General features: G+C 41.1%; 1 long non-coding RNA gene across 2 annotated transcripts in view; it reads left to right on the top strand.

Moving 5' to 3' along the window:
* Positions 1 to 24790, top strand: part of LOC140600216 (uncharacterized) — a 38282-nt gene extending 13492 nt beyond the window's left edge. For both annotated transcript variants that reach the window (XR_012003429.1, XR_012003428.1), the window contains exons 3-4: positions 19726 to 20078; positions 22350 to 24790. This is a non-coding gene — a long non-coding RNA (uncharacterized lncRNA). The remainder of the gene's footprint in view (positions 1 to 19725; positions 20079 to 22349) is intronic.
* The last annotated feature ends 314 nt before the right edge of the window (positions 24791 to 25104 follow it).

Genomic DNA, 25104 nt, shown 5'->3' with positions numbered 1-25104 from the left:
CTAGTTTTATCAATTCCCTTCCATCACCATGTCCCTTCCCACCACTACCATGTCCCTTCCCACCACCTCACCATTGTTTATGATGTGCCCACGATCACCCATCCTAGCCCTCATAGATGCCTTGCTTTTCCAAACCTTACCGCACTGAGGTCTATTTGTCTGAGGTCTGGTACTACCCTCTCCTTAATTAGGCTGTGCATTCATTGAAAGCAGGAATGGGAATGTTTACATTTCTGTATGTCCCATGGTCCTCACCACAAGGCTGGATTCATAATAAGTGTCCAATAAAGGTCATTGAGCAGTTGACGCTCTTCTGAGTAAAGAGTTGAATATAAATGAATATATTTTATGACAAAAGTGAAGGGAAAAGAACATTTGATAAATAACGGCTAAAAACTACACTGTGCTTTTCATCTTATCTCAAATTTCTTGCAATAATTCTACGAAATTGTGCTACATTTTACAGATTAAAAAAAATTTCCAGGAAGGATAAGCAATTCTGTCAAGGGTAGGACAACCCGTAAATAACAGAAAAGAATTGACACTCAGGTCAATCTGGCTCCAAAGCATGTACTCATTCCAAGAAATTTTATCATCGCTATCACTGTCACCACGGCCATGCTCATCGGCAGTGGCATGGAGACATTAAGCTTCAGAGACACATTTAGTTGACACTACATCTTTGCAGGTGACAGGCCTGAGGTAGACAATAGAAGATACAAACAGATCCATGACAAGGCACAAACTTTTCTCATTTTCCTTGACCCCTTTTCATAGATCAGGCCAATACTGAAGACCTAGGGCATGTGAACACACAAACAAAAGGTAGTATAAGGAAATGGAAAAGTCCTTGCTCTTCCACACCCTCGTTGTGTGTCCCTAGATAAATTTACTTCTCTTTTAGTTGTCTCCTCAGTAACTTAGAATCCTTGAGTCTCCGTAAGATGGTAAGACACTAAATGTTATACAACCGTTGAAAATAAAAATCCCAAGTTGCCACATTAAAGAGCAGATTCAATCTCCCCACTTTTGGAGAAGATATTTAAATTAAGTGATTTTTTTTAAGAATAATTTTGAAAGGATAAAAACTATACTTCTTGTTCACAGATAAAATAAGCATGTGTCAAATACTTATTAGTGACACAATACGATGTTACAATCAATTCAAAGGAGAACTCAAAGAAGCACATAGACCATCAGGAAGGCTGAAATGAATTTACAGATAGATATGGTCAATATCCACCTGGCAATAGTCACATTCCATGGGATACATATTATTTACACTTTTTTCATTTGCATTTTTTGCAGACAAGAATCATTTGTAGTACACTTAAGAGTTCCACAATTTAGATTAAAAAAAAAAAAAAAAAGCAGCTCAAATACAATGAGAGGAGACTCCAGAGATTCATGCAATCCATTGTGAGTCTTTCACAATTTTTCTTTACGTAAGTAACAGGTATCCCATCTTTCCAGGACCCCGCTCCACGGGAGAAGAAAACAGTGACAGGATCTGGTGAAGGCAAGATCTAAACAGTCAGAGCCCATAAACCTGATCTTATAGTACATCCCCTATTTAGTGAGCAGTCTCAGCATGATCCAGTGAAAGCTTGTGTATGACTGATCTCGAACCTTCTTCCTTGCCTTAACCCAGCATATTGTCTGAAAGAGGTAGTCCGGAATGGGTTAGGATTAGGTCCCTGCTACCTAAGAAGTCAGTATTGCCCAGGAAACAAGACTGTCAACGTATCACCAAAGTGCACAAAAGTGCAATCTGAGAATGCAGATTCTCAGGCAAGTCTCTGATCTCCTGAATCAGCATCTACATTTTTAATATGATCCTTATATGGTTTGTAGGCTAATACAAGTTTGAGCAGAGGTTTAAGTAATCATATCACAGCTCTATCAGTAGCTAATTGTGTCACCTTGAACAAGTCAACTCACTCTAGGTCTGTTTCCTCATCTGTAAAAGAAGAAAGCTAGGTGACTGGCCTTAAAGGTCCCCTTCTGGCCTCTGAATCTATCTTACAAAAGTTTTTTTTCCCCCCCTTGATGTCAATTTGCAAAGCTAATTGCCTTCTACCAACTTCTGGTGCTTGGGTCATGCAGAGACTTAGATAAGCCTTGCTTACAGTTTCCTTGTGTCCTTCTCTGGAGAAGATAAATTGAGACAGTGACCCTAATGACATTATCCCTCTTTCTGGAGTGCCAAAAATGTGCCAGGATTCCCTGAGAATCAAACAAGTAAGAAGTCTCACCATCTGCTTTCAAGTCAGGATTTTTTGGTTTTGTTCTAAGTGTATTGCTTTTAAAGTCCCAAAATAATCAATTCTGACAAGAAAGATTCAGAAATGCTTTTCAAATTATAAAAACACATACAACACACACAAATTTCCTGACAACCTGATAAAATGAGAAAGTGAATTACCCGCTTGTTATTTTTAACTTATTTGTTTTCTTCAAGCAAGCCTGCTGGTTCTGTAGGGAACCTCTAACCCAGTGCAGCACAGATAGGCACAGAACTTTACAATGCCCTGTCCTCACCATGGTAACAGAGCCCCCCTCTGTAGTGAGTCAGAACTACATTCAGTTCATGTCTAGGGAATATGGAGAGGCGATAAGCAAGAATTATGTAAAGAGCATCCAGGTGGATGCAAATAGTGCTACCCACATGCAGAGGTGGTGTTTTTCCCCATTGTTCATTATGTTTGTATTACTACTATCCCAGAATGGGTTCCCAACTCAATGTCTACTTAAAATTGAGTCAAAGCACAAAGATCCAATGGGTTCCACAACAATATTCAAGCGTCACTGCTCCAATCAACTATTTAAAGAACTACATGCAGCCATTTCCCACATTTGTCCATTCATTATCTACCCCCACCCCTTGATACCAGAACCCTCTTGCTGTTACAGTTATCTCCTCCTTCACTCCAGATTATTCAACAGTTTAATGAAAATTTGTGCAACACTTACTCTCTGCCAAGTCTTACGCTGTGAGATCAGGTTTTAGTGGTGAACAAGACAGACAGTCCCAGATTTCTTATGAAACTCAGTTTGGTGGCACACATGGACCTTGCTGTGATTAGAGATACACATCACCTCAGCCTGTAATTTCAACCTGTAACAGTGGGGGCTTGATCTGGTCCTGACATTGAGGAAGGCTTCCATGGTAGATTCATTCCCTCAAAAAAATACTTCCCTTCATAGTCTACTATCTCATTTGTGACTCTCCCCTGGACAGAGAATTCAATACTTTAAAAAGCAACAGAATTTTTATAGCAAGAACACTAAGATAAAGTAGTCCATTCTCAGTTTTTGAATTTTTTTAAAGATTTATTTATTTATTTATTCATTAGAGAGACAGAGAGGCAGAGACACAGGCAGAGGGAGAAGCAGGCTCCAAGCAGGGAGCCCAATGCAGAACTCGATCCCAGATCCAGGGATCACGACCTGAGCCAAAGGCAGGCACCCAACCACTGAGCCACCCAGGCGTCCCAGTTTTTAAATTTCAAAATAGACTTTTAAGTCTGTCAGAGCAAACCAGGTTAAAAAACAAAACTTTCATTGACAAGTGTTTGAACTTCAGAAAAAAGGATTTGAGTTCTAAAACCCCAGACTTAAGTATCAATAGCAAAACCTTAAAGGAGGCAGAATATCAGATTATTCCATGACAATTCTTCAAAATGAGAATTATTAAAGAACCAATTTACATATTTGACTCCCAGGGTTTAGCCGTGAAAGAAAAAGTCTGCATGCCTGTGGATGTCACATGACCAGAAAAAGCTTCATATAAGCAGAGGGCAGGTAATAGACTGCCCTGCAGTGGTTGGTATGAAAACATGGTGAGTTCTCTTGAACTTGCCCCTCAGCCAAGCAAAATGGTACATCTTGACAGAAGCCAGAGGTATAGATTCCATGACCAGAGATAAGCCAAAAAGCTATCTCAGAAACAGGGATCTCATGGTTAAATACCAGGGACTTGATGCTTTCCCAAATGCTGTGACAACTTGCAAGCACCTCTACTAATTAAATGTGGCCCCCAAAGTGGGGAAGTATCTGAAATGACTAATTCTTCAATTAGAGAAAATCGTAGAAGTGACTAGATTAATGGACTAACATAACAAGACTGTAGCTTTTCCTGCCATTAGGCAAAACAAGACGTTAAGATCGATGAGGTATAGAAACGAAGAAACTTAACATTAGTTGTACACCTGATTTTTGTGGGTTTAAAAGTACATTTCCCTATAGTGACAATTTAAGGGGAGGGGGACTATCTGGTAAACAGGTATTTGCCAAGTGAGTCAAACATTCTAAAACAGCATAGCTCATGTGATACCAAGGCCTGGAATAAATATAGGATTTGATTAGCTTAAGGAATTAAATATCATTGTGCCTACAAGAGGGTGGAGATATGACAAGACAGGAGACAAGGCTAAAGAGATTACATTTTATCCTCCCAGTAAGCAATGGGAGGCACTAAAGTACTGGAAACTATATTGTTAAACTAGCACATTTATGTTTTCACGAGAGCTTTCATTAATTTCAAAAATATTCTGTGACCACCAAGCCCCTCCCTAGTCACATCCTCACACATAGGCTCTTCTAGTCCATTGCCCCATGTTCTACTATACCATTTTCTTTCCCAGCTAGTGGGCATTCCCCGCCCCTCCCCCCCCCCCCCATTCCTGCAGTCTTCTATGACCCTGGTCTTTATAACATCCCAGTGAGGTTACTTTAAGAGGTTAAAATGGGAGTGCCAGATGCTATGGTGATGTTACAATGGTCAGGGACAAGACAATGACTTAACTCTTGCTCTGTTAATTATCCCCATCTTCTCCCAACAAAGTTCTAGGGAGGTATTCACAAGGAATGAATGCAGAATGAAAATCAGAATACCATTTTATTCCTAAGCACACCTTGCAGTGCATAGCTCTGAATAAAAGCTAAACTGCACAAAGTTTCAAGATCCAAGTAGTCTATTTACTCCCTTCCTCCCAATTCTAAATATTGAAGGAAAAATGCTCAGACATGTCAACAGAGATTAAAAGAAAAAAACTGAGCCCATAAAAGAGAAGATCAAGGTTGAGTATGTTACCTTTTTGGGTACATTGATCACTTTCCCCCACTCTGAGGCTTACTCAAAGACCCCAGCTCTGATCAATCACCTTAGCAAAGAGGTTGTATTCAAAAGTTCAAGACTGACAGAAAGATCCCTCAACCTCATTGTCATATCTTAGGCTTTAACTTAATAGATGGTATTGACCTCCAAAGCTACTATCAATCATCAACAGGTCTGTCACTGGGGAGGAGGGGGTGTGTAGAGCCAGAAAATTCTCATAAATTTTGTATTTTTTTAATAAATTTTGTATTTAAAAGCCTACTGTGAGAGTCAAATAAGAATAGCTCATAGGCACCTCAAAACTGGTTAGAACTCATCCTTAGTGCACTACCTCGCTCCCAGAAATCTTGAAGACTGGGCAGCCCGGGTGGCTCAGTGGTTTAGCGTCACCTTCAGCCCAGGGTGTGATCCTGGAGACCCGGGATTGAGTCCCACGTCAGGCTCCCTGCATGGAGCCTGCTTCTCCCTCTGCCTGTGTCTCTGCCTCTCTCTCTCTGTGTCTCTCATGAATAAATAAATAAAATCTTTAAAAAATAAAAAAAAATCAAATCAAATCAAAGTCCCTAAGGGATACATTTTTCTGGCCCAAGTGGCTTCTCGGGGCCTCTTTTAAAAAATAATAAATCTCACACACACAAATTCACATCCCAGTGATTACAATCTCTTATACAATCTTTCTTATAAGCCCAGATTGGGAATGGATTTTTTAAAAGTTGATTTAAGGGAAAAAGAAGTTTTAAATATGTTCTCTAGCACATGCTACCCATTAAGCATGACCAAAGTCTAAACTTCACTTCCCAATTTCTCCCCCAAACACTAACTCTAACACTGATTCACAATCTATCTTCTACCAATTGACAGTAAAATAATAATAATAATAATAATAATAATAATGACTTCTTTCTCTAAAGGCTTTATAGTTAAGATGACTTTTTTTTAAATGAAGACTTCTGATGTAAAAATGCCAGCTCAAGTAGGAAGCACAGGTCAGACTAAAGGGGGACTGATCTGGCCACAGGAGTGATGGGCTCCCTTCTTTTCAGCCAGCCATGCCTAGGGAGAGCCCCAGTCACTTTCAGATGCCAGCTTTCCTGTGTCTCCTAAGGGGCAATCTTGAAATGATTATCTAAACATGATGATAAAGAATCAATATTTCTCTCTTCTTTTCCTGGAAATGATACAAAACTATCCAGAACTGGCAAGAACAAATCAAAAAATAAAGGCCATTTTCAGAAAAACCAGGAGACAGTTTAAACCTCAGGTCCCCACTCTCACTCCCACACCTCCCCCAAAATATCCTAGAGCTTCAAACTATAGTTTTGACTGAGAAGGGGCCATGTAGGAAGGAACAGAAAAGATTCTGAAGAGGAAGACTCAGCTACAACTTCCAGGAGGTGTGAGACAAATTCTTCAAGCGAGGAATGTACAGTGAGGGACACAGACTACAATGTAAATGTTGTAGTAACTAACTAGTACTAGTGTAGTAAGTGTTAGTAATAGGAAGGATAGGGATATTTAAACTTTGAGACCCCAGAAACAGGATGCTTTGGTAAAGAATCACATCATGTTTTCAGTCTAGGTCTATGGCATCACAAGAAAATAGTTCTACACTAAAAATAATAGTAAATAAAGAATAAAAAGTCATAGATCAGACTGTCTTTATTGGGTAAAGTCTAAATTAGCTCACACACAAAATCCTAGATCATAAAATAAATAAAAGTCAACCAAATAGCTTTAGCTCCTCTCTTACATATTTAGTTGCTCCAGAATAACTTGCCACTTTTCAAGTGGAGTATTTTTAAAAGCATAGGACCTACACTAAGATAATGTAAGAGTTAAAAAAAATAAGAAATTATCAATAAAAGCAAGTGGCAATGAATATAGAACTGTGTTGCCATGAAGAAAAACTGATGGAAATCTAAAACACCTAATAAAGCAATTCCTCCTATTAAACAGGAGCACAAAGCACCAACACAAGAGCTCGGGGAATAAATGAAACAAGGAAAAGATTAAATATGGCCTGGTAGCATTCAGGAATGAAGTACAAGAAATAAAAATAAAGCCATCAGGGGCACCTGGGTGCCTCAGTGATTGAGCATCTGCCTTTGGCTCAGGTCATGATCCTGGAGTCCTGGGATCAAGTCCTGCATCAGGCACCCCACAGAGAGTCTGCTTCTTCCTCTGCCTATGTCTCTGCCTCTCTCTGTGACTCTCATGAATAAATAAAATCTTTAAATAAATAAAGCTATTATAGAAATAAAGGCAAAAATGAAAAGGGGGAAAAAAAGATGCCAGTGAACTCACTATGAGATATAAAGATGAGAAATGAAAGAGAAAGTGGAAGTTTAAAAGAATGAAAAATAAAAATTGAGTGCATTAACAAATGGATAATATCCAGGCTATCCATTAAAATACAACTGATTCACTCTCTGCAGCCCAGAAAACAAGTAACAACCCTCTTAGCAATTAGCCCAAAATAACCAGAACTTAATAACTTCCAGCTTCAATTTTTGCCTCATTTAGAAACCATCAAAGAAAGCCAAATATGCTCCCCAAGCCCATCACATAAGATGCCTGCTTCTTGTTAGTTCACCTAAGTTTCCTCCTGCCTAAACCCTCTTCCAATCAGGGCACATGTGAGGGCTTCCCTTTCTCTCCCCGCACCATAAAGCTTTCCCATTCCTCTGTCCAACTTTGAGTCTCTGTGAAACTCAAGTTGTCAACTTTCTTGTAGAGCAAGCTCCAAGTAAATAGTCTTTGTTTGTTCTCATTTGGGTGGTCTATTTCTACAATAAGATATACTTAAAAAATTTGAGTCTATCTATCGAAAGTATACACTGTATCCTAAAGAGAAGGGCCTCTTAACAGTCAATACTAAGATACATCCTAATAAAAATTCTGGACTTCAAAGCAAACTTTGGGGTAGTTACATAAAAAGACAGTCACAAATTCAAAACTAAAAACAACCTGGCCTCAAACTTCTTCACAGCAGTGTTCAATTGAGGGGCGGGGAGGTAGGGAAGAGCACAGAAGGACACATACGTGAATGAGAGGGAGTGGCAGAGGGAGAGAGAATCTCAAGCAGACTCCACACTGAACAAGCAGCCAGATGTGGCACTCAATCTCATGACCCCGAGATCATGACCTGACCAAAAACAAGAGTCTGATGCTTAACCAACTGAGCCACCCAGGCTCCCCTGTGTAAGCTTTTCTTAAGCAATTTAGTAGAAGCTTAACTTCATCCAAACAAGAAATTACTGTAAAAATCATAACACAACTAGTGGGGCATAGTCTCCACTGCTTCAATGGATTGTAAGACGAAAACAAAAAGGAGTATAAGATAACAGAACATGATGTTATATGTTGTGACCATGTGTGATCACAAACATCAACAGAGGAAAGATAAGTTGCGCAGACACAATGATGCTGAAGATAAAGGATATCACTTAAGCTTAAAAAAATTAAGTGACAAAGAACAACTTATACTCAGTACAGAGGCCAACAGTAAGAAAGCAACATTCAGATCAAATCACAACATGTAGTTGTAGTCTATGCTGAATATATATTCTCAGAAAGGTTAAAATGACAAATTAGGCAAATTCATACCACCCCCCCCCAAAAAAAATCATAATCTGAATATTACACAAAATTGGACTCAGGCCAAAAAGATCCAAAGAGGCAAGATAGTATTTTTCTTATGCCAAAGGTGCAATCTCAAAGAAGATAATGTGAACATATATGAGCTCTAGAGTAATCCTCATAAAACAAAATCTCTGAGAGTTTTAAAAAGAAGTAGAGGGAGAAAGAGCACATCAGTCCCAGACTCTCATCTCAGTCCATAACAAACATAGGAAGGAAAATTAAGGTTATGAAAACTTATCTAATAAAGTAAATCTGATGGATTGTATGATATTTTATATAAACACTCATAGAATTTCTACTCACTCAATATAAATAATGTCTTTTTGTCAAGTACTTAAGACCCATAAAGTTGATCATTAAGTTACAAAGAGGTGAATAAATTTCCAAAGGTAGAAGTAGTATAAACAATATCTTCTGATTCCAATGCACTAAAAGAGAAGTTTTTTAAAATCTTTCTTAAACAATTCTTGCTTCAAGGTGAAAATACAAACTTAAACTTCAGACCATATAGAAAATGATTTTTTTAAAAACATCACACTGCATATCAGAACCAACAAGAAAAGTTAACACAGTAGTCAGAAGAATAATCATTGTCTTAAATACTTTTAGTTTATGAAAAGGACAAAGAAATATTAAAAATAAATGAAATCAGCTTCCACTTTAATAAAACCAAGTGAACTAGGAGAATGAATAATGACGAAATAAAGTGAATAAAGATAAAAAGATAAAACAAATTAGAAAAGAGAGGGCAATAGACTAGCAAAGAGTTCATTCACATTCTGAGAAGAAAAAAAAAAGACCTCTACATATCAATAAGAAACAACCCAATATTTTTTAACCAAATATTTTAAAAAGTATTCAAACAGTTACTTAACAGAAAAAATAAAAATGGCTAATAAATATGAGAAGTTACTTAATTTCATGAGTTCTTAGGGAATTCATATGACCACTTTGAAAAACTATTTTAAAATAATGCATCCAATAGAAAAAAAAAATGAAATGCACACATACACACACACCCGAAAAGGAACGTATAACCATGTCCATATCAGCATTATTCAAATTACCCAACTGTACATCAACAAAGGATGGATGCATTTTGATGTATTCACACAATGAAGGATCATGAAGCAATCAAAATTAGTGAATTACTGCTACATGCAATAATATCTGAATCTCCTGTTTGAATCTCAAAGAGAAGCCAGACGCAAAAGTACACATACGATAGGATTTCATTTATAGGAAGCATATAAACAAGCAAAACCAATTTATGGTACTGTAAGTCAGAACAGTGGTTGCTTCGAGGAACAAGGAGTGAGGAAATGATTAGGGGTTAGGAGATACAGCCCTGGGCTACTAGTTGCGTAGGGTTTCACTTTATTAGAACTTAGTTAAGATACGAGCTTTCGATGTATGCATTTTTCAACATCTTTGTTATACTTGAAATTTTTACTTTTGTTTTAAAAAGAAAACTTCAGTCAAGAATATTTTTATCTGGAGGGCACCTGGGTGACTCAGCTGGTTAAGCCTGTGATTCTTAGTTTCAGCTCAGGTCATTGTCTTGTGATGGAGTCCTGCATGTTCATACTCAGCATGGAGTCTGCTTGTTCCCATCCTCCCCCTGCATTTTCCCATCCCCCCTCACCCCGCTCCTCCACTGTTCACCCACTCACTCACCCAAATAAATAGATAGATAAATCTTGAGAGAGACAGAGAAATCAAATTGGCCAGTTCTTTGATCATGGACTTCTGATCTCCAGAACTCTGAGAAACTAATTGTTAAGTTACCCAGCGTGAGGTATTTTGTTTTTGCAGCCTGAGCAGACTAATAATACACTTGCCAATCTGGACAAGTATGTTGTTGTCAGATCACCGGTCAGCAAAAATCTTCCCTTGGTGGCATCTGCATTTTGAAAGAGTATACTTTGAGACCTATGGGTCTTCAGTAAACAAGAAGTTTGATCAATAATGGTGATTTCCAGGCACCATGACAGACCTTGCAGGGAGTCATGTGTAGTAAATGGACTGGTAATTTGGGGGGAGGACAGCTCAGAGAACCTTAGGTGTCCAGCTAAGAAGTGTAGGATTTATTTCAGACATGACAAATCACTGAAAGTTTTGAAGGAAGTATCATGACCAGAGCTTTACTTCAGGGAGATAACTCTGCCAGCAATGCAAAGGATTTTTATTATTACTATTAATTTCAGTGACTTTTATAATAGCTAGCATTTATTGAGCACTTACTCTTTGCCACGCACTCTATATGCATGGTCTCTATTCAATTAAGTGCGAGAAAATCTTGAGAAAGACTTTGAAATGGACCAAAAAGATCAGATTTTTTTTTCCAAGAGAAAACTAGGCATTATCTAGGTTATAATTTTTTTTGAGCTATTCTACAACTCTGTAAGGTATAGAAAACTGATAGCAAAGCAAGTAAGCTTGTCAATTGAAATGCAAATGAAGCGTGCCCAGTGGGATGCAACTGACTATTACCTTGTGGATAAACTCAGTTTGCACCTATGTTTAAATTCTTTCGGGCACTCTCTATTGCCTATATGTGTGGTTCTTTGAATTCTCCTTTAAACCAGTTCTATCATCTTACTGCTTGCTATGAGTTGCATAAAATCTTTGACACATTCATCTTATATTCCTATGTCCTAATTTTACCTTTTAGTAATTCTCAGAATTCTATGAAATTGGTACTATTATCATCTCCCAGCTAATGGAAAAAGAAACAAAGTCTTCAAGAAGCCAGGTGACCTACCAAAGTCACCCAGTGACCCTTGAACTAGGATCAAGATGGAAGGCTACTTGCCCTTTCAGACCACCAAATTGTCACCTTCACATCCGACCCCTGCAACTGGTCTCTCAAGTCCTCCCCATCACCTCTCTGCCTAGTGAGAAGTCCCTCCGTTATACCATATTGTTCTACTGTCTGAGCCATTCCCACCACTGTCTGAGCCATCTGACCAAGTTATCGCTGTAGGCCACTAGCAAAAATATAATAGCAAGAATTGATGTGCTGTGACTGGTATTTGGGGAAACAGTTTACATCTTTTCTGCATATGCTGTTAGTCACCACCTTTTGGGCATATATAATTGGCGGTAGCCATGGAATAGGGGGAATCAATAGCAGAGGTGACCATTTACTCTGATAGGCTAACACGTTCCACCATCATAAGCCGAGACGCTGCTTCTAATAAGGGCCTTGGAAGTATTAAAGACCTTGTCCCCGATGGTGACTCACCACAGACTTCCACATACCCCCAGTACTATAGATATATAAAAGTACTGTCAGCCTTCCAAAATGAAATCATGATTACAATGACAATTCCTGAAAAGTACTTAATACTGTATGTTTTAAGCCCTTTCATATCTCTTACTATATAAAATAGTCTTGGGAAATAGGCCAAATTTATATTAAGAAGAAATTAAGTTTCACGGAGGTGAAGTGCTTTGCCCAAAATTCAGCCAGTAAGATATTGCAAAAACTGGATTCTCTCCTTAATTCAGAGAAAGTCCCTTTTCACTATCCCAGACTGCCCCTCTTCCATCATTTCCATCCACAGACAGACACACACATGATCACCCATACACAATATTAACCTTAGCCTGTCTCAGTAGGTCAGTATCTCCCACTCCCACCCTTAACACCAATCCTAAACCTCTAGACTAATTCCTCCTCCTTCTTTGGGGCTTACATGTCCCTTCTTTCACTATCCTGGACTAGATTAGTTATCCCCTTCCACTTGTTCCCATGGTGCCCTACACTGATAAATTTTAAGTTCTGTAAAGGCAGAAATATGACCCATGCAAGATGATCAATTGAGGACTACTGAGTGTTGAAAGAACCCCAGATATTGCCTTGGAACAGGGACAACCTCAGGCTTGGAATGTACATGTAAGCATTCTTGGATCTTCTCCTTGGAAATGTACATGTAAGTCAATAGCTGGCCTTGAACAAGGCTTTTAGTGAAACAGCCCGCAAGTCTTCTGAATTTCCAACAAGGCATGTTTACTAAAAGAAACTGGGATGTGCCCCCTCAGGACCAACATTTCCCCAGGCTCAAATATTCCCAAAGAGCAAATTAAGCTCTTCAGAAAAGGGTTTTTCCAGATTGCAGCCACCAAGAAGCCACTTAAGATTTCAGGGAAGTCAGAGGATAAACATTTTGCCCCTGGCTGTGTCACTAGTGAAATGGGATGAGTCAGACATCCTGCCTTGGCTGGGAAGGACCATATATTTGACCTGAATTCTCTTTCCTGCCTCTGAGATCTGGCTTCTGACTCTATAATCATCCCAAGTCTTCAGTAAAAATAGCTATGATCATTCAACTCTTCTTAGGTGCTAGACTCATCCTAGGTTCTCAGCACTTGAGAGGTACGAAATCATTAAATCCTCACAGCATTCTGATGAGGTAGGTACTATTATCATTTTGCTTTTACAGATGTGCAAACTGGGGCAAAGAGAGACTAAAAATCTACCAAGGTCACATACCTATTAAGAAGTAGAGCTGAGATTCATAGCTAACAGTCAGGCTTTAAAGACCAGTTCAAGTCCCACCAGCTCAGCACTACCCCCCAAGAAGCCTACCGAACCACCCCATCCCAGGTATAAATCCTTTCCTTCTGTTGACGTTCTCCAGGTTTTTTTTTTTTTTTGGTACAGTTTATTTGGTAATTAATTCTCCATTTGGTGGTCTTGTATGGAAGTCAAGGCCAAAAGATGTGCCCTCTTCCACCCTCAGGTCCATCACGCATAGTTTTTTATCTTCACAAAAGGAACAGAAGGGCTCGAAGTTCAAGGGAAGATGGACCAGATATGCAAAAGAAGAGCTGGATTATTCCTGGCTGAGAACACCTGCCATACCACAGAAGAGGCTGGCTATATTCCTCAGGAAAAATCTCTACAAGATGAATCAGCAAGTTATCTCAGCTCTCTGAGGGGAGAGAAACTGCTTAGGTTTCTCATTGACTAAATACACACACACACACACACACACACAAATAAAATCACATTCTTTGCCCTCTATTACATAAGATAAGAACCTTGAAGCACCACTAGGAGGCAGAACAAGGTTAAGCTCTGGACTCTAGAGCCTATTTCCTCATCTACGTTTGATAAATGCTTCATAATTAATGATGTGAAGATGACAAATCTCTATCCTATTAGGCTGATTCTTTTGCAGAAATCAATAATCTGTCAGAGGAAATCCTTTTGGGCAGAAGCTGTTTAATCATCTTCATTACCATCATCATTATTATCATGATAGATCGCATTTATTGAATTCTTATGTATAAGACAGTGTATATGAATTATCTCATCCTTATACTAGAAAAGCTTTATTAAAAATATTGGATGGCACAAAGCGCTGATCTTTTTTAAACATTAGACCAAGCCGGCACCTGTCCTCAGATAGTTTTACTTCAGGCAGCCCAGCAGAGGACCCACAGAAAGTAGAATAAAACTTCTGTCAAACAATATTGAAAAGGTTTCCACGGGATCCCTGGGTGGCGCAGCGGTTTGGCGCCTGCCTTTGGCCCAGGGCGCGATCCTGGAGACCCGGGATCGAATCCCACGTCGGGCTCCCGGTGCATGGAGCCTGCTTCTCCCTCTGCCTGTGTCTCTGCGCCTCTCTCTCTCTCTCTGTGACTATCATAAATAAATAAAAATTTAAAAAAAAAATTTTTTTTTAAAAAAAAGAAAAGGTTTCCACATAAATGATAGTGATTTATAATGGCCTAAGGAATAGATTCAAGTTGGTCCTCAGCTACTCATTAACATGTGACTACAGGCAAGTTACCTCATCTCTCTGAGCCTCAGTAACCCCAAGATAAAATAGGTATCTCATCAGAGCTGCGATGATCCACATATACGATGTCTGAGCACACATAACACGCTAAGCCCCCAGGAGAAGCTTGCTCCTCTTACCCACATGGTTACCCAGCACTTACCCCTTTACATACCAATACATTGCTGACCAATTTTAAGCAAAATCTAAAGGTCTTCCCTGACTTACTAAACAGAAAAAAAAAATGTATAGTTTTTAAACATTTCTTGATATCCCAAATCTTGATATTGATCTTCTTGATCGTAGCCTAATCTTGACACTGATTATTCTATGGTATCATAATTGAGTTCTAAGACCGTTTCTACACTGAGTGACCTCCAATTCTTGATTCTATCGTCATCTTCTCAGGAACTTCTCAGATTGTCAACCACAGATTTTTGTGTCCTCATTTTGTATCCTGCAACTTTACTGTGTTGGGGCGATTAGTTCTAATACCTTTTTGATGGACTTCTTAGAGGTTTCTATATACTACATCACCTCATCTGCAAATACTCAGCTTTTACTTCTTCCTTTCCAATTTAGAGGTCTTGGTTTATTTTTCTTGCCTAATTGCTCTGGCTAGGACTTTAAATACTACATAACTTTTTCCCCTGAGTCTGAATTACTCAGTTCTTAAGCTGTTAGGGTGTGGGAGTGGAGACAAAATAGGAGGCGGTTTTCTACTAATTCCCCTTTTCCCTCATGTTCCCAAATACATGTTGTGAATATCTGCAGCTGACACTGAAGTACAGCTCTGAAACCTTTAACAGTCTCCCTTTCAATGGCAGACAAGTCCTGGCTGAAATCCAAAGCAGAGATTTGTTGTGGGGGTTTTTCCCTCCCAAAATTCCTCATTTGAAGGGTTGTTTCCCTTCCTTCTTCAAATAAAACCCAGTAGGCCCAGTTAAAATCTTGCCTGGCCATGGAGCCTTCCCTGACCAGTCTAGTACATGCTGACTGGTCTTCCTTTGAACACCTAGCTCTCACTCTTTATGCCATGCAGCTCACAGTTACTCATCTAGCTCTTTGACATTACCTTGGCAAGGTTACCTCCAACTGCTATGTAATTCTTCAAGTGGGACCTTTCTTCGTCGTTCCCCCCTCCAACCACATATAGAGATTATACCACCTGCAAATTTTACTATTAATCTTCAATAATACATTTGTAGAAATGTCTGTACCACTCCAATTCCCACCATCTATTCTTAAGTAATGAAAACTTAGGACTTTCTGAATCAGTCTGTGCAGAGGGACACACCTAGATGGTTACACTCTGGGCAAAGAGAATTCCCCCAACTTTTGCCACACACATATATCCCTCACCTGGGGACCATAGCCAAAGGGGAAATTGCTGGCGGCTGAAAAGCTCTTGCCTCCAAAGAGTGTCCTGTCTCCAGCGCGGAATTATTCATCTGGTTTGGGTGCACAACTAACTCTGAATCAAAATAAAACTCCAGACTTCCAGAGTGTGAAGAGCTAATAAATCCTTAGTGAATAAGACTTCCTAAATTGAGTTTCTTTTACGAGGCAATCCATGAGCACTTCTGGCTTTTTCTACTGGAGCAGCAAACTGCAACTATAAATATTAACAAGATGGTAGATGGGACTAGAGACATGGGGGCAGAAAAATTGGGAATCAAACATAGTTCCTAAATAGGAATGGCCCAGTTTAGTGGGGTTCCTTCTCAGTGCCCCTTGCTCACTAATCCAGGCTGCTTTTAGGGAAATCCAAAAAAGACACTGCACTCTGATGGAAGAGGACAGCATTTCATTGTGCTAAAACCATAGAACCATGAGTATTATTAATTCCATGGTTGATTTTCAATTCTGTTGTTGAATCTGTCCCTAAGCCAGATTCTCCCACTACCTGGTTGCCTATGGAATGACATGTGTATATTTATGTGTGTATGTGTGTGTGTGTGTGTGTGTGTGTGTTGCCAGTTTGTCTTTGTTGATTTTAGTGAATAAACACAGGGCACGTGCACTTCTGAAAAGTTCAAATAATTTAATGGTTCTCATTTCAAATCATTCACCTGGCAATAGTTCTATAGCTGAAGTGAAAAGAGATGTAAAGAAGAAAAGAGGAAGAAAAACACAAGGCCAGTAACACAGAAAGATCAGAAGCAAGAGTTGAGTGTTTCTGAGTACCAAGTACTATTCTTCTGGAGATTTCCACAAAGTAATTTTACGAGAGTAATGGCCAGAGAAAGGTAGTTATTTGCCCCATGGTTTACATGAATTATATCAATCATGTTGGTATTACTCCCACATTTTAGATGTAATAACTAAGGCCCTGGGTGGCAGGCGGTAGGGGGAGACAACTTGTTCAAAGTTTTACAACTTGCAATTTAAATGTATAGATTCAAGCCTAGGTTACTTCATTCCATGGATAGGGTTACTAACTCCTGTACGGTGCTACTTTCCACTACCAGGAACCAATACACCAAAGCACAGAGGTTCTGAAGGAGTTTATAAACCTCTTCAGAGTTCTGTATTGAGGCCCTCACTCAGAGAGTGGAGCACTCTGCTAGACAGTATCTGCAATGCAGGGGAAGGTTTTTGGCAATGAGAACATCCCTGGAATTTGCTTTCCCCAGGAGTCCAGCAACCTGCACTTGTCCTTGGGCCCTGCCCCCCAAGAGCTGCATAGGCTCAGCCCATCTGTTTTTAAGACTGTTCTTTAATCTCTACACCCAACATGAGGCTTGAATTCACAACCCCAAGATCAAGAGTTGCATGGTCCACTGAGCCAGCCAGTCAGGCACCCCTGTCAGCTCATCTTTATATTCAACTTCAACAGGACACAGTGATATATCGAACTAGGGGCTGAGAAAAAAACTGAGTCAGGGCCATGAAGGAGGATGTGCCTTGGAGGTTCCAAAGTGTGACTATAAGGGGCAGCATCCCAGGAAACCCCATTCTGCTCTTGGGGGAGTACTCTGCCCTTACCAAGTGCCTATGGGTTGTAGATTTGGGCTAAGGTCGATCCAAGGTTTATATCCAATTCCTAGGGAACATCAAAGCCTTGGCCAAAGGATTCTATCACCACATGGGACAGCAGGTGCCCTTTCCTCCATCTTCTTTTCTTTTTTTTTTTTTTTCCATCTTATTTTCCACCCCATCCTGCCCTTCTCATTTTTGCCCTTCTTAACTGTGCCTCCTCCAACCCCTTACTGCTTTGTGTGATAGGTACCCTCATATGAACTGCTGTAAAGTCTCCTGGGCCTCCACTCAGCAAAAGCAGCCTACTTGAAGAACAACAGCCAGATTCAGATGGCTCATGCGTAGGCTATTAAAATAGCACTTTCTGCTGCAGTTTTGATGAAGGTGCCATAGACATCACAGAGATCAGAATATCAAAGGAGGTGGATGGCAGACCTCCCAAGAAGACATGCATAGTTTAAGAATTTACAAAGGGAATGAGGAAGAACCTGGTCCATGATGCATGGAACCCTCAACAAAATCAAGGATACAAAATTGGGTTAGAGAAGAATTTTAAAGAGAAGCTGATTGAGAAATTTCTTTAGAGAGGGGTTGTGGGCTGCAATTCCCCACCCCACTCTCTGTTCAGAGATAGGGATGTGCTGTCTCTAACAACTCACTAGAAAAAAAGCTCTAAGCAACCACTGAGGAATCTCTAAAGTGTTATTTCTCCAACTAAAGGATGCTAAAGACAGACTCCTGATTCACCTCTAGGAAGATTATGAGGACTGCAGACTGCGGTCTGATGCCTGCCCAGGAAATTTTGAAGTTGAGAAAAGAGCAACTGCTTGGTGAGAGCCGAGAGAGGCTGCTGCCTTGGGATGAGCCTGTACTTCCAAAGAATACAGCTCTCCCCATGAACCACATGTGTCCTACCCAACAAAGAAAATGGACATGAGTTCATCATGGACACTGAGACGTATGCTTATAAGGATGGGGAGACCTCAGCTGAAAGACACGGAGGTGTACTCAATGTCTGGGAGCGAAGGAAGGAACTCCAAAGGAACACCTGGCCTAACAGGATAAGGAAATGGGGCCCAGCAGGGAAAACTCAAAGAACCTACAAAGAGTATCCTCAACAAAGACTTCTTTAGCCACTTTCCAGACCAGAAAAAAACCTCAGCCAATGAAAAGCAGCTATTACTTCCCCTCTTCTCTAACCAGTTCCCAGGGGATCAAAATAGCAACCAGAAGTTGAGGGAGAGAGGAGAAGCATAAGGCAAGGTCCTCATTCCCACTTGAAGACTTCCAGGGTGAGGCAGGTCCAATCATGGGGCTTAAGGGCAGGGAAATATTTCATGTTAGTCAAGTTTGGAATTTTAAGATTTATTTTTGACTGATTATTCTAATTCCTGAATTGAGTTGCATAACTGATAGAGTCCATTGGACTGCATTTCCTAAGAATGAGTGTAAAAGCCACCGAGCCTGCCAGAGTATTCCTTCAGGGGCAGAGAGAGATCTCCACTCCCCCACCTCCAACCAAATGTAGTGTTCTCTTTCCCACACAAGCCCTGCTTTTTCCTCATACTGGTTCTACATCAAAATGATATACCCACAATCAGGTCCTCCTGGACAGATAGAACAAAATGGTCCAATGGGTTCTTTCTCCATTCCGAACAAGGTCTTTTGTCCATTATCCTCCACGCCCCCATCCCCTAGAGTCCCCACCACAAACACACCACCTGACAGCAGTTTAGTGAAGAGCATTCATGGAGACAGTTCCCACCTGGAAGGTCAACGGGGGCACTGAAGACTCTAATTTCCCCATTATGCTTTCAAAGTCCTTGTTGGGCTCTGTGGAGACACTTCCCAGGAATCCCCTGGCTCCTAAAATCTCTCTCCTTCATCAGCATGTCCCATTATAGAAATTGCATTATTGCTTTGTCATTGCCACATGTTAACATTAAAAAATATTCTAAGAAAGGTCAGACATTTTATGTTCATCACTCACCTCTTACTGTTAAGTTTTATATTTCAAAAAATGTTAATGTGTACTCCTTTTTGATAAACACACATTTTATGCATGACTATTTATTATCACAAGTATCACGACTGAAACCAGCCAAAATAATTTTAATATTGAATATGCTTTTTAACAGAAATACACTCCCCAGAAATTCTGATTCTTCCATCCTATCCCATCCCTTACAGGTAACATTTCGTTGTTCAGCTGGAGATTAGAGCAGGGTGAAAGGAGCTTTGAAACCAAACAGTCCAGGACCTCTTGCCAAGCTGCATAGATAGCCCTAGGCGCATCCCTACTTTCTCTGGGCCTGCTTTCTCATCTGGAAAAACGAGATAAAAATAACTACCCTGAACGTCTGCTGTGAAAAGTGAACCATCACCAGAAGATGCGTCAAGAACAGCACTGCACACACTGGGTGTTTCGTATCATTTACTGCAATTTGTAGGAGGGACTACACAAGCTTCACCAGCAGGCTCTCACATACCAGGAGAAGCAAAAAAAGCTGAAGGATTAAGGACCCCAAAAGATATGCCTTGAGGTGAGCTGGGATATTTCCCAGAGGCACTGAGGATATTGTGTAGTCCTGCTGCCATGTGCTTGGGGTGTGCAGACCCAACAGTGGGCAGTGGCCTCTGAGCAGAAGCTGTTTCATCTTTACAACCTTGGGATTTGAGGAGAGAATTACCGCCCCCCCCCCCCCCCCGGTAATCCCAGTCCCACTTCACCCAGGCTAACCCTCAAGGCAAGGCGTTGTGGGGAAATCCTAAAGTACTAGGTCATGGAGAGAGGCAAGAGGAAAGCCCCCAAGACACCCTTTATGTCAGTTTGAGTCCCGCCCAAGCCCCTCTCCTCCTGTTGGCACTGTCCCCCACCCCTACCAACCAGACCCACACAGAATTAATTTGAGTCGCACAAAGCCAGTCTTGTCACACTCCGGGCTAGGAACGGACAGGCATGTTATCTGCAGCCAGCTATTTACAGGCACTAACAGGAAGGCTTCCCTCTATCTCTGCCATCTTCCCTTATCAAACAGCCCAGGCGGCAGCTGCAGCAACCCCAGCAGGAGGCCTCCACCAGGCTCTGGATAAGCCCGGCCCTGCTGGCACATTCCTGTGCCTGGATGGGAGTCTGTCCCACAAACTGCTTAGGGCTCCAACGCTAAGGTCTCCTCCTTCCTAAGGAGGTGCGGGGATGGGGAGGGAGGGTGCTGGGGAAATGCAGAGGAAAGTAGCAGCAGCTCATCCCCTGATGCCCTGGCACTGAGAAAAGAAGCATGAGCCTCAGCTTTCCAGGAGGTCCTGAGTAGGGGAGGCCAAACCCATTACTATTCTCAGATAGAAGTTGGGGGGCGGGAGGGGGTCCTGAGGTACTTTCTCAGCCTGGCAGTGAAAGCCAGCTTCTCTCTTTACTCCCTAGTTCCCAGCCACTGCAGAGAGCCCCTCTCTCTCCCCTTCAGTGGAGAGAAGCTTCTAGATCCCACCTCTGCCCTATGCCTCTCATTTCCAGCACCATAACAGACATTATCTTATTTAAGGCAAGGTGGGCATTTTCTGTATTATTACAAAAGCTTTCAACACAGGCATAATTACATATATTTTACATTTGGGAAAAATGAAGGTTGCCCATGTTAATTAACATGCCTAAAATCACAAGTTTAGCAAGCAGTGAAGATTTTAACCAAGCTTGCCTGCCTGCAAAGTCAGCGTTCTTTATTACAACAAAGCATCCTTATACTAGCATATAGACAAGAACATGGGTGACTATGGCTTCCAGGTACAAAACAGGAATACCCACTCCTCTCTTTCTCCAGGAAAGGCTCTCTGAATTGACAAGAGCACTTTGGTACCATGGGTCAGGTCGGGGAACTCAAACTGCTGGCCCCATGACACAAATAACCGCCACCCTACCTTCCCTAGGATACAGCCATTGCTGGGAAATGGCACTCAACATGAGGCTCCATCTTACCACCACAAACCTTATATGGAGCCCCATGCCCAGAAGCAGGGCAAGTCTATAAGCTCTATTATAAGGGGTGCAGCCTAATCAGCAAGTCTTAAAGCCCATAATTGGGGCATTGTCCTCCCATTGGGGCCAGGCATTGTGTTTTCAAAAATCTTCTGCTAAAATCCTAGGGTTCCCTAGCAAATGAGTTTCAGAAGCTTCCTTCCAAACCTCAGTAGAAGAGGCCTAGGAAAGCATGTTCAAAAACAAACAAACAAACAAAAACAAACAAAACAACAAACAAACAAGCAAACAAAAAAAACCCCTGCTCATTTCAAATCCATGAGGTTGCCAAGCCTTGGACTTGCAGCCCATATTATTAGGCCACAATATGGTACTGAGTGGAGGACATGTGGCAAATAAAAGGGGTCTAAGGTTGCATAAGGAGAAACTAGGAGGTCATAGTCACATCCCTGGTAATGTCAATGATGTTGGCGTGGCCTGTGCCCCATTAGGCTTAAACAGCAACAGGATCCCAATGAAATTCACTCCCTTTAGCAATAGATTACTATTCACACTGTTTACTGGACTGTGCTCTACCTCTCCACCACCCAAGTCACTGGGACCCAGAAAATGCATTGGGAGGGGCCCTTATAGACTTTATGTAAATCACCTCCAGTCTTCCTGGTGCTAAAAAACTCAGAGGTGACCTTAAAGACAGTTGTTAGAGAGCCGCCACATAGCACAACTATGATGACACAATTCCCATCAGACTCTACATTAATGGCACTCCCCTAGAGTTGTGCAGTGCACAGTCTGCACAGCAAAATACTTCCAGCCTTATCCATTCTCCTCCTCCTTTCTGCAGGATGCAAGCTTATTCTAATAGAGAGGACTTTGCTCACTAGAGAGAGATGAGGTGGCAACATGAAGTGAAAATTAGGCAGCATCCCAGAAGAAAAGAAAGCTCTCCTCTCCATTCACCCCAGGTAACACTTTTAGATACACCATATTGAAACTGAGTTAGCAGTTCACAAATCTGTTCCCCTTGCCAGATTATGAATTCCTCAAGGTCAGAGACTATACCCTATCCCAGCACCTGGCACAGAAACTGGGACATAGTAGATGTTCAATATCCCTTTGTTGACAGATAGATGGATGAGTGAGCAGATGCATTTGTTTACAAATATGCTGAGTGCCTCTTCTATATCAAGCACTGTTCCAGGCACAGGCAATGCAATAGTAAATGAAATAGGCAAAAATTCTATCCCTGCCCATGTGGAACTTATATTCCCAGAAACTGAATGAGTGAATAAAGAAGTAAAAGCACTGAAAAATATAGGACTTCAGGAGATGTCTGTATGATAATGGTTGACAGCTACTGACTGCTAACCTCATGTCAAGGGCTGAAGCCTCATACTCTAGGAGACAGTATGATGAACCTTTCAAGAGCATAGCCATAAAAGTATATTTTCAAAGCCATGCTCAACTCTGCCGCTTGCTAACTCTGTGACCTTGGGAAAGTTACTTAACCCCTCTGAGCTTTAACTTCCTCAGCTATCAAATGGGGATAATACAGTTATTGCAAGGATTAAATTATATAATTCTCATAGAGATCACTTAGACTGGTTCCTGGCACACACTAAACATCCATAGGTGAAGAGCTATTGTTACTATCTCATTTAACTCTTCCATCAGCCCTATGAGACAGGTACCATCAGCATTTAGGTAATGCAGAAATAGAGGCTTAGAGAAATAAAAGATGGTATCTAAAATCACACAGATGGGGATGCCTGGGTGGCTCAGTGGTTTAGTGCCTGCCTTCCGCCCAGGGCATGATCCTGGAGCCCCAGGATCAAGTCCCACACTGGGCTCCCTGCATGGAGCCTGCTTCTCTGTCTCTGCCTCTCTCTTTCTCTGTGTCTCTCTCATGAATATAAATAAAATATTTTATAAATAAATAAATAAATAAATAATCACACAGATGGAAAGTGGTGAAACCAGATTCAAATCAAGGCTATTCAATTCCAAAGTCCATGCTATTAACCATAATGACTTGTGCAATGACCAGCCTTGCCAGGGTACCTAGAGGGGCTCTGAGAAGAGTCTCTACCAAAATATCTCCCCATGAGCCAACCACAGTGCCTGTAAACCCTTGGAGGTAAAGCATCTCACTCTAAGTTCCTTCTATAAAGAAAGGGCTCCCTACTTCCCCACCAGCTATAAAAGGATCATCAGAGAATGGAATTCTGGGGTTATTGACTTTTTTCTAAGTTTTGTTTTGTCTTGGGGAGTTGTACTGCAGACCAAGATATCAACTGGGAAGATGAGGCTTGGGCATGAGCTACTCCAAGTTGGGAGCAGAAAGGCTCAAGAAGGAGTGGTTACAGAAGAAAATCAACACAAAGGCACCGTAGGTTGTGGGGTGTCATACTTTAATCTGGACCAGAAGGAAAAGAAGGTAGACATGGGGAGGTGTTGGTGCTACTGGGATTCATGTGGGCAGACTCAATGCAAGTGTGGCCCTTACAAATTGCTCTCAGCTCCCTAAAATGACTTCTAAGCAGAGAAGAAGTGAATTTTCCACCCTGCTATAGACACAAAGCATCCTGACTTTCCATTTCTGGTGTAGCAGGACAGGGACCTGGGGCACGAGTGAGTTGGAGACTGAGCTGACCCAGCCCTCATCCTCATCAAAGTGGAGTCAGAGTATACCCTGAACTCCTAAGAAGGCTGAGGTACCATGGGCCAGTGATTTAACTCCACAGAGAGGAGAAAAGAAAAGGTGGGAGGATAGAGGAGGGAAGAAGAAAGATGAAGAAAGGGATAGAGAAAGACCTCCTGCCATCCCAGACCTAAGTAAAAGGCCAAGCAGAATTTTATCCTTCTGTTCCTTTAGGTGACTTCACCCCTGCACATTCTCCCTATTATCCTGTGAAATGAAAACTATCCACAAAATAGCTCATTCCCTATATCCCCTAAACTAGACTCTCTCTGCTCATAGATCAACCATCCATATTAAAGATATCAATCACTGTATTTTCCATGGTCAAGGAAATGATCATGTTGTAGACTCAGGGGACAAAACATAAGGATGGAATTGCTAAGGGACAGAAAAAAGGTGGGAATGCCTAAAGCTCACTGCTATGGCTTATAAAACACTTACAGAGCTGACATCTGATCCCTGAAGACTCCTCAGCATTATTTCCCCAGGGGCTGCAAAAGTAAGGAGAAAAGATCCAAACATCAGTTTCAGGGTTTAATGATGCTTGCCAGTTTTGCTCCAAATAAAATTTTCTTTAATATCAACTGGGTGTTAAGATTTATCAGCAGTGCTAAAAAGTCTCTGTTCTTTAGCCCATCCTACAAAAGCTATTCAATAAATATTGCAGAGGTTACGGGTGGGTGAGTGAGTGGGCAGGCAGATGACAGGATGGATGGATGGATGGATGGATGGATGGATGGATGGATGGAGAGGTAGATGGATATGGATGGGTCAGTGGATGGATGAGTGGGTAGAAGAGTGAGGGGATCTCTATACCATGTATAAAGATTCATCCTTTGCTTTCAGACAGGTCTACTTTGAAATAGTGGGCATTAGGAATTGGTGGATAGCATTGGAA

Source organism: Canis lupus, chromosome 11 (genome assembly GCF_048164855.1).
Source record: "Canis lupus baileyi chromosome 11, mCanLup2.hap1, whole genome shotgun sequence".
NCBI classification, from domain to species: domain Eukaryota; kingdom Metazoa; phylum Chordata; class Mammalia; order Carnivora; family Canidae; genus Canis; species Canis lupus.
Note: the sequence above shows the minus strand (reverse complement) of the source record. Positions and strands in the feature narration are given on the sequence as shown.